Here is a 14,073-nt window from a genome sequence, read left to right on the forward strand (position 1 = left end):
TTTCTCCCCTGCCTCATTATCCACATGTGTCTTCCATTCCCAATTAATGACCCTTTATAAGCCTGTTTCTGCCCTAAGATCCTGGCTTGATTATCTGAGCTCCTGAGCCCGATCCAGCCCCTTACTTGCGACTCCTGACTCCTGATTCCTGACTCCTGTGTCCCCTGCCTGGTTCCTGTGTTCCCTGCCTCGACTCCTGATTCCTGTTCCCACCTGGTTCCTAATTCCTTTCTCTGTGGATTCCCTGGTTTGACCTTCGGCCTGTTATCTCGACCCTGTTTGAACGCTGCCTGCCTTTGACCTTGCCTTCTCTTTGGACCTTGCTTGCCTGCCGCCTGCCCAGACCTTCTCCGCCTGTTTATTGGACTTTGCTTTGCCTTTACCCAGGTTGTATCTTTCAGTTTATACTGTTTATGATATTTCATTCATCTCCATTAAAAACTCCTTTATCATAACATGGCTTTTGCTGTTAAACCTGCAGTAAATGTGTATCACCTGGGTTATCCAGCATATAGGCTCCATTCAACAGCACCCAAACCTGACAGTATAATCAAGCCACACAATAAGGAGCCTGCTGTTAACCCCTCTATATCACCTGAACAGGGTGAACTGCAACTCTCTGCTCAGTGGCTCTCATCAGTTAAAAAATATGAAGGAGAAGAGGGAACTTTTTCTGACTTTCTACTCGCATGTAAGAAATTTGCCTCTATTCCTTTTGTCAAGCAGACTCCAGACTCTATGAAGAGCAGATTTGTTATAATATTCCTCTTAGGGGGTAAAGCACAAGAGTGGGCAGAGGCTTGCATTGATGAAGAAGCTCACTTTTTTTGGAAGACCCCTGTTCTTTTCTTTCTTTTTTGAAAACAACCTTCACGGGTGATTTATGGCCAGTCCCTTCCGACATTTTTTCCTCCAAGTTCTCCTGTCGTTCAAGGCTTTGTTAAGCCATTTCAACTTACCCCTCCAGTGCCAAGATATTCCCAACTTGTTGGCCTCAAAAATATCTATCAACCTGTTATACCCTATGACGAGAGTGAGGAAGAGGAAAGTTATTGGGAGGATATTTATGACGAGAGTGACTATGATGCCTGTAATGATGAAGACTGGGAAGATGTGGAGTCAGACGATGAAGTTCAAACTGGCATTTACCACTAAATTTAAGGGTCGGTCAGTCTCCCAGTATCTGCCTGCAATGCACTCTCCAGCTATCTCCCAGTCTGCTTCTAAGCCTGTTGCTTTCCATAAATCAGCCTCCCTGGGTCTCAGGCCTGAACCACAGTTTATTTCTTTTCTAATATACCACGGCCGGCTTCCCAGCCAAACTTCTCTCCCATCCCAGGCTCTGTGCCAGCAGCCCAGCCGGTTCCAGCAGCCCAGCCGGTTCCAGCAGCCCAGCCGGTTCAGTGATGGCTTCCCAGTCGGTTCCAGCAGCCCAGTCGGTTCCAGCAGCCCAGTCGGTTCCAGCAGCCCAGTCGGTTCCAGCAGCCCAGTCGGTTCCAGCAGCCCAGTCGGTTCCAGCAGCCCAGCCGGTCCCAGCAGCCCAGCCGGTCCCAGCAGCCCAGCCGTCCCAGCAGCCCAGCCGGTCCCAGCAGCCCAGCCGGTCCCAGCAGCCCAGCCGGTCCCAGCAGCCCAGCCGGTCCAGCAGCCCAGCCGGTCCCAGCCAGCCCAGCCGTCCCAGCAGCCCAGCCGGTCCCAGCAGCCCAGCCCGGTCCAGCAGCCCAGCCGGTCCCAGCAGCCCAGCCGGTCCCAGCAGCCCAGCCGGTCCCAGCAGCCCAGCGGTCCCAGCAGCCCAGCCGGTCCCAGCAGCCCAGCCGGTCCCAGCAGCCCAGCCGGTCCCAGCAGCCCAGCCGGTCCCAGCAGCCCAGCCGGTCCCAGCAGCCCAGCCGGTCCCAGCAGCCCAGCCGGTCCCAGCAGCCCAGCCGGTCCAGCAGCCCAGCCGGTCCCAGCAGCCCAGCCGGTCCCAGCAGCCCAGCCGGTCCCAGCAGCCCAGCCGGTCCCAGCAGCCCAGCCGGTCCCAGCAGCCCAGCCGGTCCCAGCAGCCCAGCGGTCCCAGCAGCCCAGCCGGTCCAGCAGCCCAGCCGGTCCCAGCAGCCCAGCCGGTCCCAGCAGCCCAGCCGGTCCCAGCAGCCCAGCCGGTCCCAGCAGCCCAGCCGGTCCCAGCAGCCCAGCCGGTCCCAGCAGCCCAGCCGGTCCCAGCAGCCCAGCCGTCCCAGCAGCCCAGCCGGTCCCAGCAGCCCAGCCGGTCCCAGCAGCCCAGCCGGTCCCAGCAGCCCAGCCATGGTCCCAGCAGCAGCCAGCCGGTCCCAGCAGCCCAGCCGGTCCCAGCAGCCCAGCCGGTCCCAGCAGCCCAGCCGGTCCCAGCAGCCCAGCCGGTCCCAGCAGCCCAGCCGGTCCCAGCAGCCCAGCCGGTCCCAGCAGCCCAGCCGGTCCCAGCAGCCCAGCCGGTCCAGCAGCCCAGCCGTCCCAGCAGCCCAGCCGGTCCCAGCAGCCCAGCCGGTCCCAGCAGCCCAGCCGGTCCCAGCAGCCCAGCCGTCCCAGCAGCCCAGCCGGTCCCAGCAGCCCAGCCGGTCCCAGCAGCCCAGCCGGTCCCAGCAGCCCAGCCGGTCCCAGCAGCCCAGCCGGTCCCAGCAGCCCAGCCGTCCCAGCAGCCCAGCCGGTCCCAGCAGCCCAGCCGGTCCCAGCAGCCAGCCGGTCCCAGCAGCCCAGCCGGTCCCAGCAGCCCAGCCGGTCCCAGCAGCCAGCCGGTCCCAGCAGCCCAGCCGGTCCCAGCAGCCCAGCCGGTCCCAGCAGCCCAGCCGGTCCCAGCAGCCCAGCCGGGTCCCAGCAGCCCAGCCCGGTCCCAGCAGCCCAGCCGGCTCCCAGCAGCCCAGCCGGTCCCAGTGATGGCTTCCCCAGGCTGATTCCCAGCAGCCCAGCCGGTGATGGCTTCCCAGCCGGTTCCAGCAGCCCAGACCCGGCCCCAGTGATGGCTTCCCAGCAACCCTTCCCAAGTCCCCGAAAAGCTGCCTCCCGTGCCGGTTCCCCGAAAGCTGCTCCCGTGCCGGTTCCCCCGAAAGCTGCCTTCCCGTGCCGGTTCCCGAAAGCTGCCTCCCGTGCGGTTCCCCGAAAGCTGCTCCTGTGTTCAGCAGCCTTCCAGCCCTGCATCCTCCTGTGCAACAGCAGCCTTCCAGCCTGCATCTCCTGTGCCACCAGCCTTCCAGCCTGGCATCTCCTGTGCCAGCAGCCTATGGGCCCAAGGACAAATCCACCTTCACTGCATTGAGATCCAATGGTTCTGATGCAACAGATACTACTGGACTCATTGTCATATATGGTGGTCATTCTGCTATCCTGGGCAACTCACCTGTAATGGGTGACTTGGCTGTTTCCTCTGCTCAGTTGGCTGACTCCTGCAATTCCTCTCCTGCTATGGGTGATGCTCCCGACCCTGGCTACTCCTCTATTCTGGCTCCCGATCCTGGCAACTTACCTGTTTGGACTCCTGCATCATGTGGTCCCCCGGTTCCAGAAGTGGCATCATGGTGGTCCCCCGGTTCCAGAAGTTGGCATCAGGTGGTCCCCCGGTTCCAGAAGTGGCATCAGGTGCGTCCCCCGGTTCCAGAAGTGGCATCAGGTGGTCCCCCGGTTCCAGAAGGTGGCATCAGGGTGGTCCCCCCGGTTCCAGAAGTGGCATCAGGTGGTCCCCCGGTTCCAGAAGTGGCATCAGGTGGTCCCCCGGTTCCAGAAGTGGCATCAGGTGGTCCCCCGGTTCCAGAAGTGGCATCAGGTGGTCCCCCGGTTCCAGAAGTGGCATCAGGTGGTCCCCCGGTTCCAGAAGTGGCATCAGGTGGTCCCCCGGTTCCAGAAGTGGCATCAGTGTGGTCCCCGGTTCCAGAAGTGGCATTCAGGTGGTCCCCCGTTCCAGAAGTGGCATCAGGTGGTTCCCCCGGTTCCAGAAGTGGCATCAGGTGGTCCCCCGTTCCAGAAAGTTGGCAGTGGTCCCCCGGTTCCAGAAGTGGCATCAGGTGTCCCCGGTTCCAGAAGTGGCATCAGGTGGTCCCCCGGTTCCATAATATCAGGTGGCATCAAGTGGTCCCCCGGTTCCAGAAGTTCAGGTGGTCCCCCCGGTTCCAGAAGTGGCATCAGGTGGTCCCCCCCGGTTCCAGTGGCATCAGGTGGTCCCCCGGTTCCAGAATGGGTTGGTCCCCCCGGCTCCAGACTCTGGCAAATCCTCTTCGGCTCCTGACTCTGGCAAATCCTCTTCGGCTCCTGACTCTGGCAAATCCTCTTCGGCTCCTGACTCTGGCAATCCTCTTCGGCTCCTGACTCTGGCAAATCCTCTTCGGCTCCTGACCCTGGCAACTCCTCTTTGGCTCCTGACCCTGGCAACTCCTCTTTGGCTCCTGACCCTGGCAACTCCTCTTTGGCTCCTGACCCTGGCAACTCCTCTTCTGATTTGGCTCCTAGTTTATTTGGATTCATTTATTTCCACTGGTTTCAAGTCTATTTAAGAATATTCATTTTTTACTTTGTTTTCCTGTCCATATCCATACAGTTTTCCCATTGGTTTCTCAGTCCCACTTTAAATTATCTGGCTTTGACTGTGGACAATGATATGAATCAGAGACGTTTGAATGCTTGCTTGGACAATCTAGCTACTGCATCATTTCAAGAGTTTTCTAAAAGGAACTTTCTCTTTGAACTCATGTACCCACCTGACCCTGGGATCGCCCTGAGGTCGATCCTTTGGGTGGGGGTAATGTCAGGAACAGCCAGGAATCGAAACCCTGGTCCCTGTTGTTGGGAGGCTCTGCATTACCAGGGGTGAGCCACTGGAGGATCTCTGTCCTCATGTTAGACACTGCTCTGGACAGACTTGAAATATATTCTTTCTCCCCTGCCTCATTATCCACATGTGTCTTCCATTCCCAATTAATGACCCTTTATAAGCCTGTTTCTGCCCTAAGATCCTGGCTTGATTATCTGAGCTCCTGAGCCCGATCCAGCCCCTTACTTGCGACTCCTGACTCCTGATTCCTGATTCCTGACTCCTGTGTCCCCTGCCTGGTTCCTGTGTTCCCTGCCTCGATTCCTGTTCCCACCTGGTTCCTAATTCCTTTCTCTGTGGATTCCCTGGTTTGACCTTCGGCCTGTTATCTCGACCCTGTTTGAACGCTGCCTGCCTTTGACCTTGCCTTCTCTTTGGACCTTGCTTGCCTGCCGCCTGCCCAGACCTTCTCCGCCTGTTTATTGGACTTTGCTTTGCCTTTACCCAGGTTGTATCTTTCAGTTTATACTGTTTATGATATTTCATTCATCTCCATTAAAAACTCCTTTATCATAACATGGCTTTTGCTGTTAAACCTGCAGTAAATGTGTATCACCTGGGTTATCCAGCATATAGGCTCCATTCAACAGCACCCAAACCTGACACTATGTGCTTGACAATCAGAGCATTTTCCTGTCAGCACGAAGTACCTATGTGCTTGGCAGTTAAAGTGGTTTATTAACAAACAGGAGTGCCCTAATGTAGCATACAAAATAAAGCATAAAAATAAATCCTGCCCTCCAGGCACTACTTTCACATATTTGAAGAGATTCTGTTCTATACTGGGGCCCTTGTCTACTACCAGTAAAAACACACCTCTCTGTACTCACTTCACTTAAGGCTGTCATGCCACAGTAGGTAGTGATATGTGGTAGAGTGTTAAAGTAGGGACTCCTCACTCAAAATGTTTTTCAAGTGGAACATCTCACAAACATACATTGTTACATTAAGTAAAAATTTAATAGTTGCATAAAGACATGATGGTGCACCACTGACTGCACATTCCCTGTGTATGCAATGCTTGACAGAATTGGAGAGGAAACCATTACTGCAGCAAACTCTATAATGATAAGACAATTCCTCCACTATCATACAGAGCAAGCCCAAATGCTTAAAATGACCATGCAGTGATAGTAATTCACAAAATCGTTTATAACAAGCATGAAAAACATACACAAAAGCTTTTAGCAACCTTTAAATATGTTGACTTTCATGTGTCAATGCTATTATCCCATTTAGATGGTTTCCCTATCACTATACATTGAAATTACCTCTTTCATTTGTCGCGTAGCAAAAAATTTTTTGATGCACGTCTTTTTATTTTGACGCACAAAGCCATACAAGTCTATGGGCGTAATTTTTTAGGCGAAACAAGGCGAAAAAATTCGCCCATCGCTATGTGATTGATATGTATTTAATAAGACTGTTTACCTGTACTTCCAGTATATGTCATGGAGTACAGACTAGCAATCATGAGGAAATATAACATTTGCATTTGTAAAATAGGAGGATTAGAATATGAAAGGCCAACCAGTTTCTGAAAAGGCAATCATGGCTCTACAAAATATTTAAAGAGGCCACATACCCCCTTTTGCAACATTAGTTCAATGAATAGGGCTTGTGCTTAAATATACTGTATGTGCATGTTTTGTATGCACAAACAGGAAAAAAATTTAAACTGAAAGTACAGTCATATTCTACTTCCTGTTCTTATGAGCACAAAATGAATAAATTGCTGGTCCACAAAGAAGCCCTCTCTACAGTCAAAATCCTTCCATCCCCAGCTATTTTTTTTAATAAGGACCAGATTATTATCCAGAGGGCTTTTAGGCAGAATACTGATTTGTTTTGAATTTGCTTGTATTAGCACGTAGTCAAAAGTTCATCACAAGCTCTATTCATCTTAATCATGTTTTATATAATTGAAGATAAAGAAATTCTTATTTATCAAAATGTGAGAAAAGAATATTGAACTGGAGGGAATAAAAAGTTTTGTGTGCAAGCTATCAAAGACATTTTAGCAATTACAAAACCCTTCAAACTGTGAAAAGACTGATCTTTATAACCCTATATATCAACGTCTTGATTCATTAGGATATTCAATATACAATTGCTAAATTCAGTTTTTTATGATTGTATTAAGTTTAAAGGGTCAAAGGGTCAAAGTAATCAGAAGGCTTTGGGTGGTACAATGTGTTGATATTGCATATATATATAATGGAATTCAGAATATATTTTCCTCCACCACCAAAGTTCTGGTATCACTCAAAGAGCTTAATACCTCATGCAATTAAATAACACTAAGCAGCTAGTCTGCCTATTCCTGCTTCTTTACCAATTCAAGTTTGTAGCCTTTGCATCGTGAGTGGGGTGCACTTAAGAAGCACAGGACATCACTTCCTTCTGTGTTGGAATCATTTATTGTTTCATGTAGAGAAATACCTGTCTGCTTTTAAATATTTACAATTTGCACTTTTTCCATATTTAAAAAGCTCCTAAGGACAATCACAGTTATAATATAAATACACATTATAGCTGATGATATTAAATTGTGCAAAACTTCCAAGTTCCATGCAACACCCTGCATAGCAAATATCACCCAGCCTCAATTTCTACAGGACAGCTGCACATGAAGTATAAGGTGCACATGTCACACCAAATGCAGCAAATGGTATCAACCACATTCTGTTTCACATCAAAGTGCACTTGTGCTTCACCCACATCTCCCCCGGTGGCCACCATAACACTGAAATTCTGTAAAAAGACACTGCATTATACATATATTTCTTAATTTTGTGTTTGAAATGCATAATCTGTCTGCTTGGCACTGCTGTAGGTGGGCAGCACACCAGGTGGCAAACTTTGCTGTAAACAGCTGCTCAATTACCAGCTTCAAGCAGCTGTATTACCAAAAATATTATTTTAAAATGAGCCCCATGTGGGGTTGATGAAGCAATTAGTTGTAGCCACTAATTTTATGATCTCAGACACAAAACATTCCATCAATAATTTCATTATAAGTTAATAGAAGATATTATAAGGTGCACAGAGACAAAGAGACAAGAGGGTTACAAACAGACTAATTTCAGTGCATATAGACCTGAACAGAACTCCAAACCGGGCTTGACTTATTTCCCCTTCCCATGACCCATTCTAGTTCATAGGCGAGCTGAGTCTCTAATGGAAAGTCCAGCTTCATAACTAATACAGAGTTTATTAACTAACTCCACTGATTCTCTTTTTCATTTCTTGTTTGCTTTTTATTTAAAAAAAGTAAAAATAGTTTACCTATGTTCTAAGGAAGGCAACAAATGTATGTCTAAGCAAGGATATTGCATTGTTTTTGTGTCACTTATCATTGAGATTTTTTGGCAGTTGTGTAGCACTATTTTTATACTGTAAGAATGAGCAATGTGTATCTGTGAAATTAAGAACTGTACTTGTCCTCTCGATGGCCCATTGCATTTAGAGGATTGTTGTTTGCACTGCTAATTCCTGTGGTGTGTGATATTAGAAAGATATAAGAAATGAATTAAGCTTTACAATAGCTTGTGGCCATATGAATGAGTAGAATATTGGTGAAAACATGATTAGTGGAGCTGTTCGATGTTAAAACCTGTTCTTTCTGGTAAAAACATAACATTTCAACATCATTAGCATCCATAAATTATTGACAGGTAAAAATTGCCATCTCAATTTTAGGGCAGGGTAAATTCATTAAGGAAAAATATATTTTTGGTTGTTTCCCAGTTACACATTTCATTGAAAATCTTTTAGAAGCCCAAGCTCAAGATGAACATACCAAGCATAGAAACTGCAGTATCTATTCTGTAACATAATGATGCCAAAATAATATCTGTGGCTCTATGCAGTGACAATCAGCTTACATTTCATTCTAACTAGAGCTGTCAAACAACTTGGCAAGCTGAATGAATATTTTAGCTGAGATGTTGCATTCATCTTCCGTGTTTTACCTTTATTTTAACCAAGTGAAATTGTTGTGTATGTTTATAAAAAATAACATTGATTTGTATATTTTGTACATTGGCAAAGGTTTTTTTTACTGTGTTTTAAATGATTCACATAGTCATCTTAATAAAGAATGTAACATCACAATAACACTGTTCTACAATAACAAATTGTACTAACAGCAGATGCTAATAAGGCTAAAAAATAATTCTTGCCTGTAGTTTCAAGCAGAGGTCTAAGGGGGTTACCTGTGCACTGAGTATCCAATTATCCACCTCACAAGAACCAACCAGAAAGTAGTCTCAGTTTCCATTGTGCCTGTGAGTGCTGCTCTGGATTTTCAGTCTGGCACAGGATGCAGAGTAAAGTCGGCACCTGGTGTGGCTAGGGCTGCATATTTATACATAGATATGATGCAATCAAATCATTATTATTTGGATACTACTAGGGCACAGAGACATTTTCAGCGACCTCAAGTGTAAATTTAAAGACTACAGAAATGCATTGTTTCTCTATGGCTGCAGCAGGTGTCATGTCAGATAAAATGTCAAAAATTATACCATGCATAATACAGGGATTGTAAGAAATTTCCAAATAAGGAATTAAGTAAAAAAATACTGCTACATTACAATTAATTCCATTGTTTGCCACCTGACCAGAGCTGTCTATATCTGATAATTGGGTTAACCTCGTTTCCCATAAGAACAAGGCCTAACTTATTTGACAGATCAACTGATCAATAGCTAAGCACAGTGTAATTTGTGCCAAATCAAGTGGAGATGCCAAATACTGTTCCAGTTCCTAATTTAGAGTGAAATAAGAATCTGTCTGGTTAAAAACTACTTGATATGACCTGTCAATGGCAATACTGGCATCTTTCAGTTTTACTGCACATACATTACACCTGAAATCTTCTTGGTTGGGCAGTGACTCTTAAATAGCCATTTGTATCAATGAGACGTTACTGAACTTGACAGACATGAATTTAGTGACCCGAAGCGCAGTTCACACAATCAATAGTTCAATCTAGTCAGTATGTATATCATGGCAGATGTTTTTCTTGACAGATTGAACCTAAAGTTTTAACAGAAAATGGCTCAGGCATTATTTAAAAAAAGAAAGAAAAAGACTTTGTATAAAAACCTGCTTATCAGCATTAAACCTAGAATATTTCCATTTATGCATACGTAGGAGCCACTGACACCTGCAAACTTTTCTCTGTGCATATATCATGTAAACTATGCGTTCTTCCATTAATTTTAATGTCAGTAACAGCTTTTTACTAACTGCCTTTATTCTCTCTGCTTACCCTTACTTCTGTGTTTCTGCTGTTAAAGGGCTAGGACAGGAGCTAAGGGAACTATAAAATACAAATCATAAAGGGGATAAAAAGGCTCTGGACATAAAACACATTTTATCCTGCACCAATAAAATGTGATTTTTGAAACATATGTTTCTTCCTTTTTTTAGAATTCAGGGACTGCTTAAAGGGAGTACTGTAAATTGGGATTCAGCAGGATGGAATGTAAAACTTACATGTAAAAGAAAACATATGGAAGAGAACAATCCAAGCAAGGGGCTGCAAACAGCAAACTCAATAAAAAATATAAGCTGGCTCCAATTAATATGGGTGCAGGCTTCCAGAGATGGTTCAAATGACCTTTGCCCTGGACCCTTTCTTTGGTACACTAAGCAGTGCATACCTCCTACTTATTTGAAGATTGCAGAGTGGTTCACTGGCATTCCGTATCTTGCAGCAATTGGGTCCTGTGTTTAGTTGCAAGCTCTTGGGCACTGTCTGCAAGGGGTTCTTATGTTCTTCCTGTATCTGCGTGGTTTTTATCCCACACTCCAAGAACCCACAGGCAGGTCCCAAAACTTTTGCTGAATTGACCCTAGGAAGTGTGAATAATAACAGATCGGAAACGATAAAGGGAAAATTTCCATTAATGTGGTAGAATGTTTGTTTGTCTTTGTAAAAGTATATCTGGTGCCAGGGAAAGCTAAAAAAAAATTGCTTACAATATATTCCTGTGAATAGATCGTGTAAATGACTTCATTTGAAAATATTAGTTATTCAATTAATTTTGCAAGGTTAATAAAGGTTACCAAATGGTTTTGCAGCAGAACAGAAAAAGTCTTTATTTATTTACCTTGAATATTGCTTATTTATTTACATGAATATTGTTGCTTGAAATGAATGATTTCTCTCTACAATCTTTAATGCACTTTTGCATTGCAATGCAGAATTGGATAATTGGCAAAAGGCATCAGTTATTGAAGGCTGCTTTTCAGATAGAAAGTTATTTAAAAAAAAAAAAAAAACTCTTTTCTTGTTTCTGAAGGCTACCAGCCTTTTATTTCTTTATTTTCTTTTTCAATTTTCCTTTCTTTGCTGTTTTGAAAATCTTGCACATCATTTGTAGCACATCCATGTGAGCATCCCCTCTGGATCTGGCATTGTCCTGAATCTCGGTTCTCCAATACATTCATAGGTGTTAGCTGGAGGGCGGCATTAACAGCCAATCAATTTGCTTCTTTCCTGAAACATAACTGCCGGCAGACTGAGACAGAAGATTTGTACAGGTTGAGAACATGCCTCTAGGACAGGAGCATTATTTTTTAAAACTTTCTCAAGGACATGATGCCATAATATACTTATTCATGTCAGAGACAACTGAGAAATACAGTTTAAATGTCATTTATTTTTTTATTATGGCCACTTCAACACTTTTGACATTAAATGCTGTCAATATAGTCAGTTATTGTATGCAAGTGTAACCCCTATTTGGCTGAATTAGACAAATACCAACTAGTGTGACAGAGCAAGGTCTACACGACCCTCTTTCACCAGTTTGGACTTTCGCTAAATGGAAACACTTGCTGATGTTGTTGAGTTACAACTCACTACTGCCAAAGATGTAAAAAATATTGAGTTGAATGCCAGGGGTTCTATGCAAAACAGTAGAACAGGCTTTATTTCAATACAAAGCACCACAGGGTTATAATACTCAAAGATGCGGTAATTAAAAAATTAAGGTTTTTTTGATTTCACACTGGAAACCAAAGTTGTTTTCAGAAACCAAGTGTAATCTTCCATTTGTTAACGGGACATCTGCCATTGACTTTTACATGTACATTAAAAATCCACTACTTGTCATGATGTATATGATTACTTGAAAATATTAATTGAAGGGTTAATTTGGCTGTCACCAGTGGAATCATAACTATAGAGAAAAGGTTATGGTTAACCATTTTGTCAGAGCTTCAACTTAGGGCAATTCAGTTTCCCTACCCTTTGGGGCAGATTCACTACCCGGCGAAAAGTTGCCAGTGAGCACCCATTGCTACATTTCGCAAGGTGAAAATTTGCTCAGACAACGCTAATTCATTAAAATGCGGAGTTTTGTTGTGGGCGCAGAGCGCTGGCGACTCTCGCTATCGTAATGCAAGCAATTCAAAGCGAAGATGCACTAGCATTCATTGCTGCCTGGTGCAGATTGCTTGAGGTATTGCGCTCAGGTTAATTTGCATTCACTGGAAATTAACGTCCATTCGTCAGACGAATTGTCGTCTGGCGATAAGAGTGTGAATGAGTGCTAGCGCCCATCTCTTTCACTAGCGAATTGGCTCCTGCGCCCATTAGCAAATTGCTGATGTCCCTGCGGGCGTTAACGATGGTGAATTGTCACCAGCGTTTGCCACTTCACCCTTTGGTTAATTGGTGAACAGATTTATCAACTCCTCACCTGGATAATCTGGGCAATACCCATCACATGCTGTCAACTAATCACTGAGAGTTCTGATTACCAGCACTATTTCAGGCATGTCGCTTAAACTCACATATAAAGATCATGCTTAGAAATATACAACAATGGAATGAAACATGGGGAAAAGGTCATAGTTGTTCATTGCTAGAAAACTGTGCCTTATGAGTCCAACTGCAAATGCAGGAACAAAGAACATGGTTTACACATTTACACACATCAGATTGGGTTCCTATTGGTGGATTATTTTGCATTTTAATACAGCTGCAGGTCCTTACAACCTGGACCAAATATTTATTGAGCAAAACTTCTTTATAAATAGAACCATGATGTACATCTCCCAGCATGCCTTAATGTTGATAATATGTTGATGTATGCTGGTAACTGTAATTCAGCGACAGAGTAATGTGTGGTTGAGCAGTGCAGTACAACAGTGTTTAGTGTCTCTTTAAGGAATTCTTCAAATACATGCTTTTATGAGCTATTTTTATTTCAAGTGGGAGCTCCCAAATTGTTGTGAGCTGTGTGATTTTAAATATGATTTTATTTGTACTTTAAATTGGTACACTATGTGCAAGCCCATTTCTTCTTATCTTTAAATATCATTTATCTACTGCATGTACTGTAAGTAAATATTAGCTATATTTCTATTTTTTATCCACTACAACAAAATGCATTACAAAGAAATATGGCATCAATTATAGATGAAATCATCAGCCTTCCTTTAAACTGAAAGCATTTGTTCTACATTTATCAATATGATCATCTGTTCATTAGTGAAAAGAAAAACATATCTTCATGTCAGTGCTCTCTGCTGGTAATACTGCTTAATAAACCGCTCATAAATGAAATATAAATATCACTGAAAATCAACTCTGCGTGTCTGAACATAAATGAAGAAAAAGAAACAGAACGTTTACGTTTCAATGATAAATACGAGTCAATAGCCTTAGGAATTTTACAAGTTTATTCTTCTCCCGTCTGAAAGATTTATGTACAGTATATATCGATAACCATTTCAAATCCTTCTTGATGTTGAACTAATGTCAAATAATATATCTGGTATTTTACAAATTCCCAGCCATGGTTTATCTACTGGGTGCTAGTACCAATCCTCGAAATCTATAAACACATCTTTACATTACATTTCCTGTGCCAAACAAAACAGACTCCATCTAATGGAACCGTCTGGATAAGTTCATACCTTCAAGCTGTTTACTCTGTACAAACTGGGCTACTCATTGCATTATACAGTACATTAAATATAAATGGACATTTTAATCTCAGTGTGTCATCACAACAATATGGTAGTTTCTTTGTAGACAGCAGCAGTAAACTGCCTCTAGAGCTATTTGGTTGGGAGTTAGTTCCATGCATGCATACTCACACACTTTCAGAGGAAATTTATCATGATTCCTAGCTTTTTGGCATATTGACTTGCAGCAGCAGAAGCAGTGTCATTAGCTTGCCACTATGCTCAGCTCTTTTAAGTTTTTATAAAGATTAGTTTGACGTAAAGATCAAAAGAGT

The 14,073-nt window shown here is 44.6% G+C and overlaps 1 protein-coding gene across 1 annotated transcript in view; it reads left to right on the forward strand.

Moving 5' to 3' along the window:
• Positions 1–14,073, forward strand: part of dmd.1.S (dystrophin, gene 1 S homeolog) — a 935,293-nt gene that overhangs the window by 42,443 nt on the left and 878,777 nt on the right. The gene's annotated exons all lie outside the window — the stretch shown is intronic.

This window comes from Xenopus laevis, chromosome 2S (assembly GCF_017654675.1).
Source record: "Xenopus laevis strain J_2021 chromosome 2S, Xenopus_laevis_v10.1, whole genome shotgun sequence".
NCBI classification, from domain to species: domain Eukaryota; kingdom Metazoa; phylum Chordata; class Amphibia; order Anura; family Pipidae; genus Xenopus; species Xenopus laevis.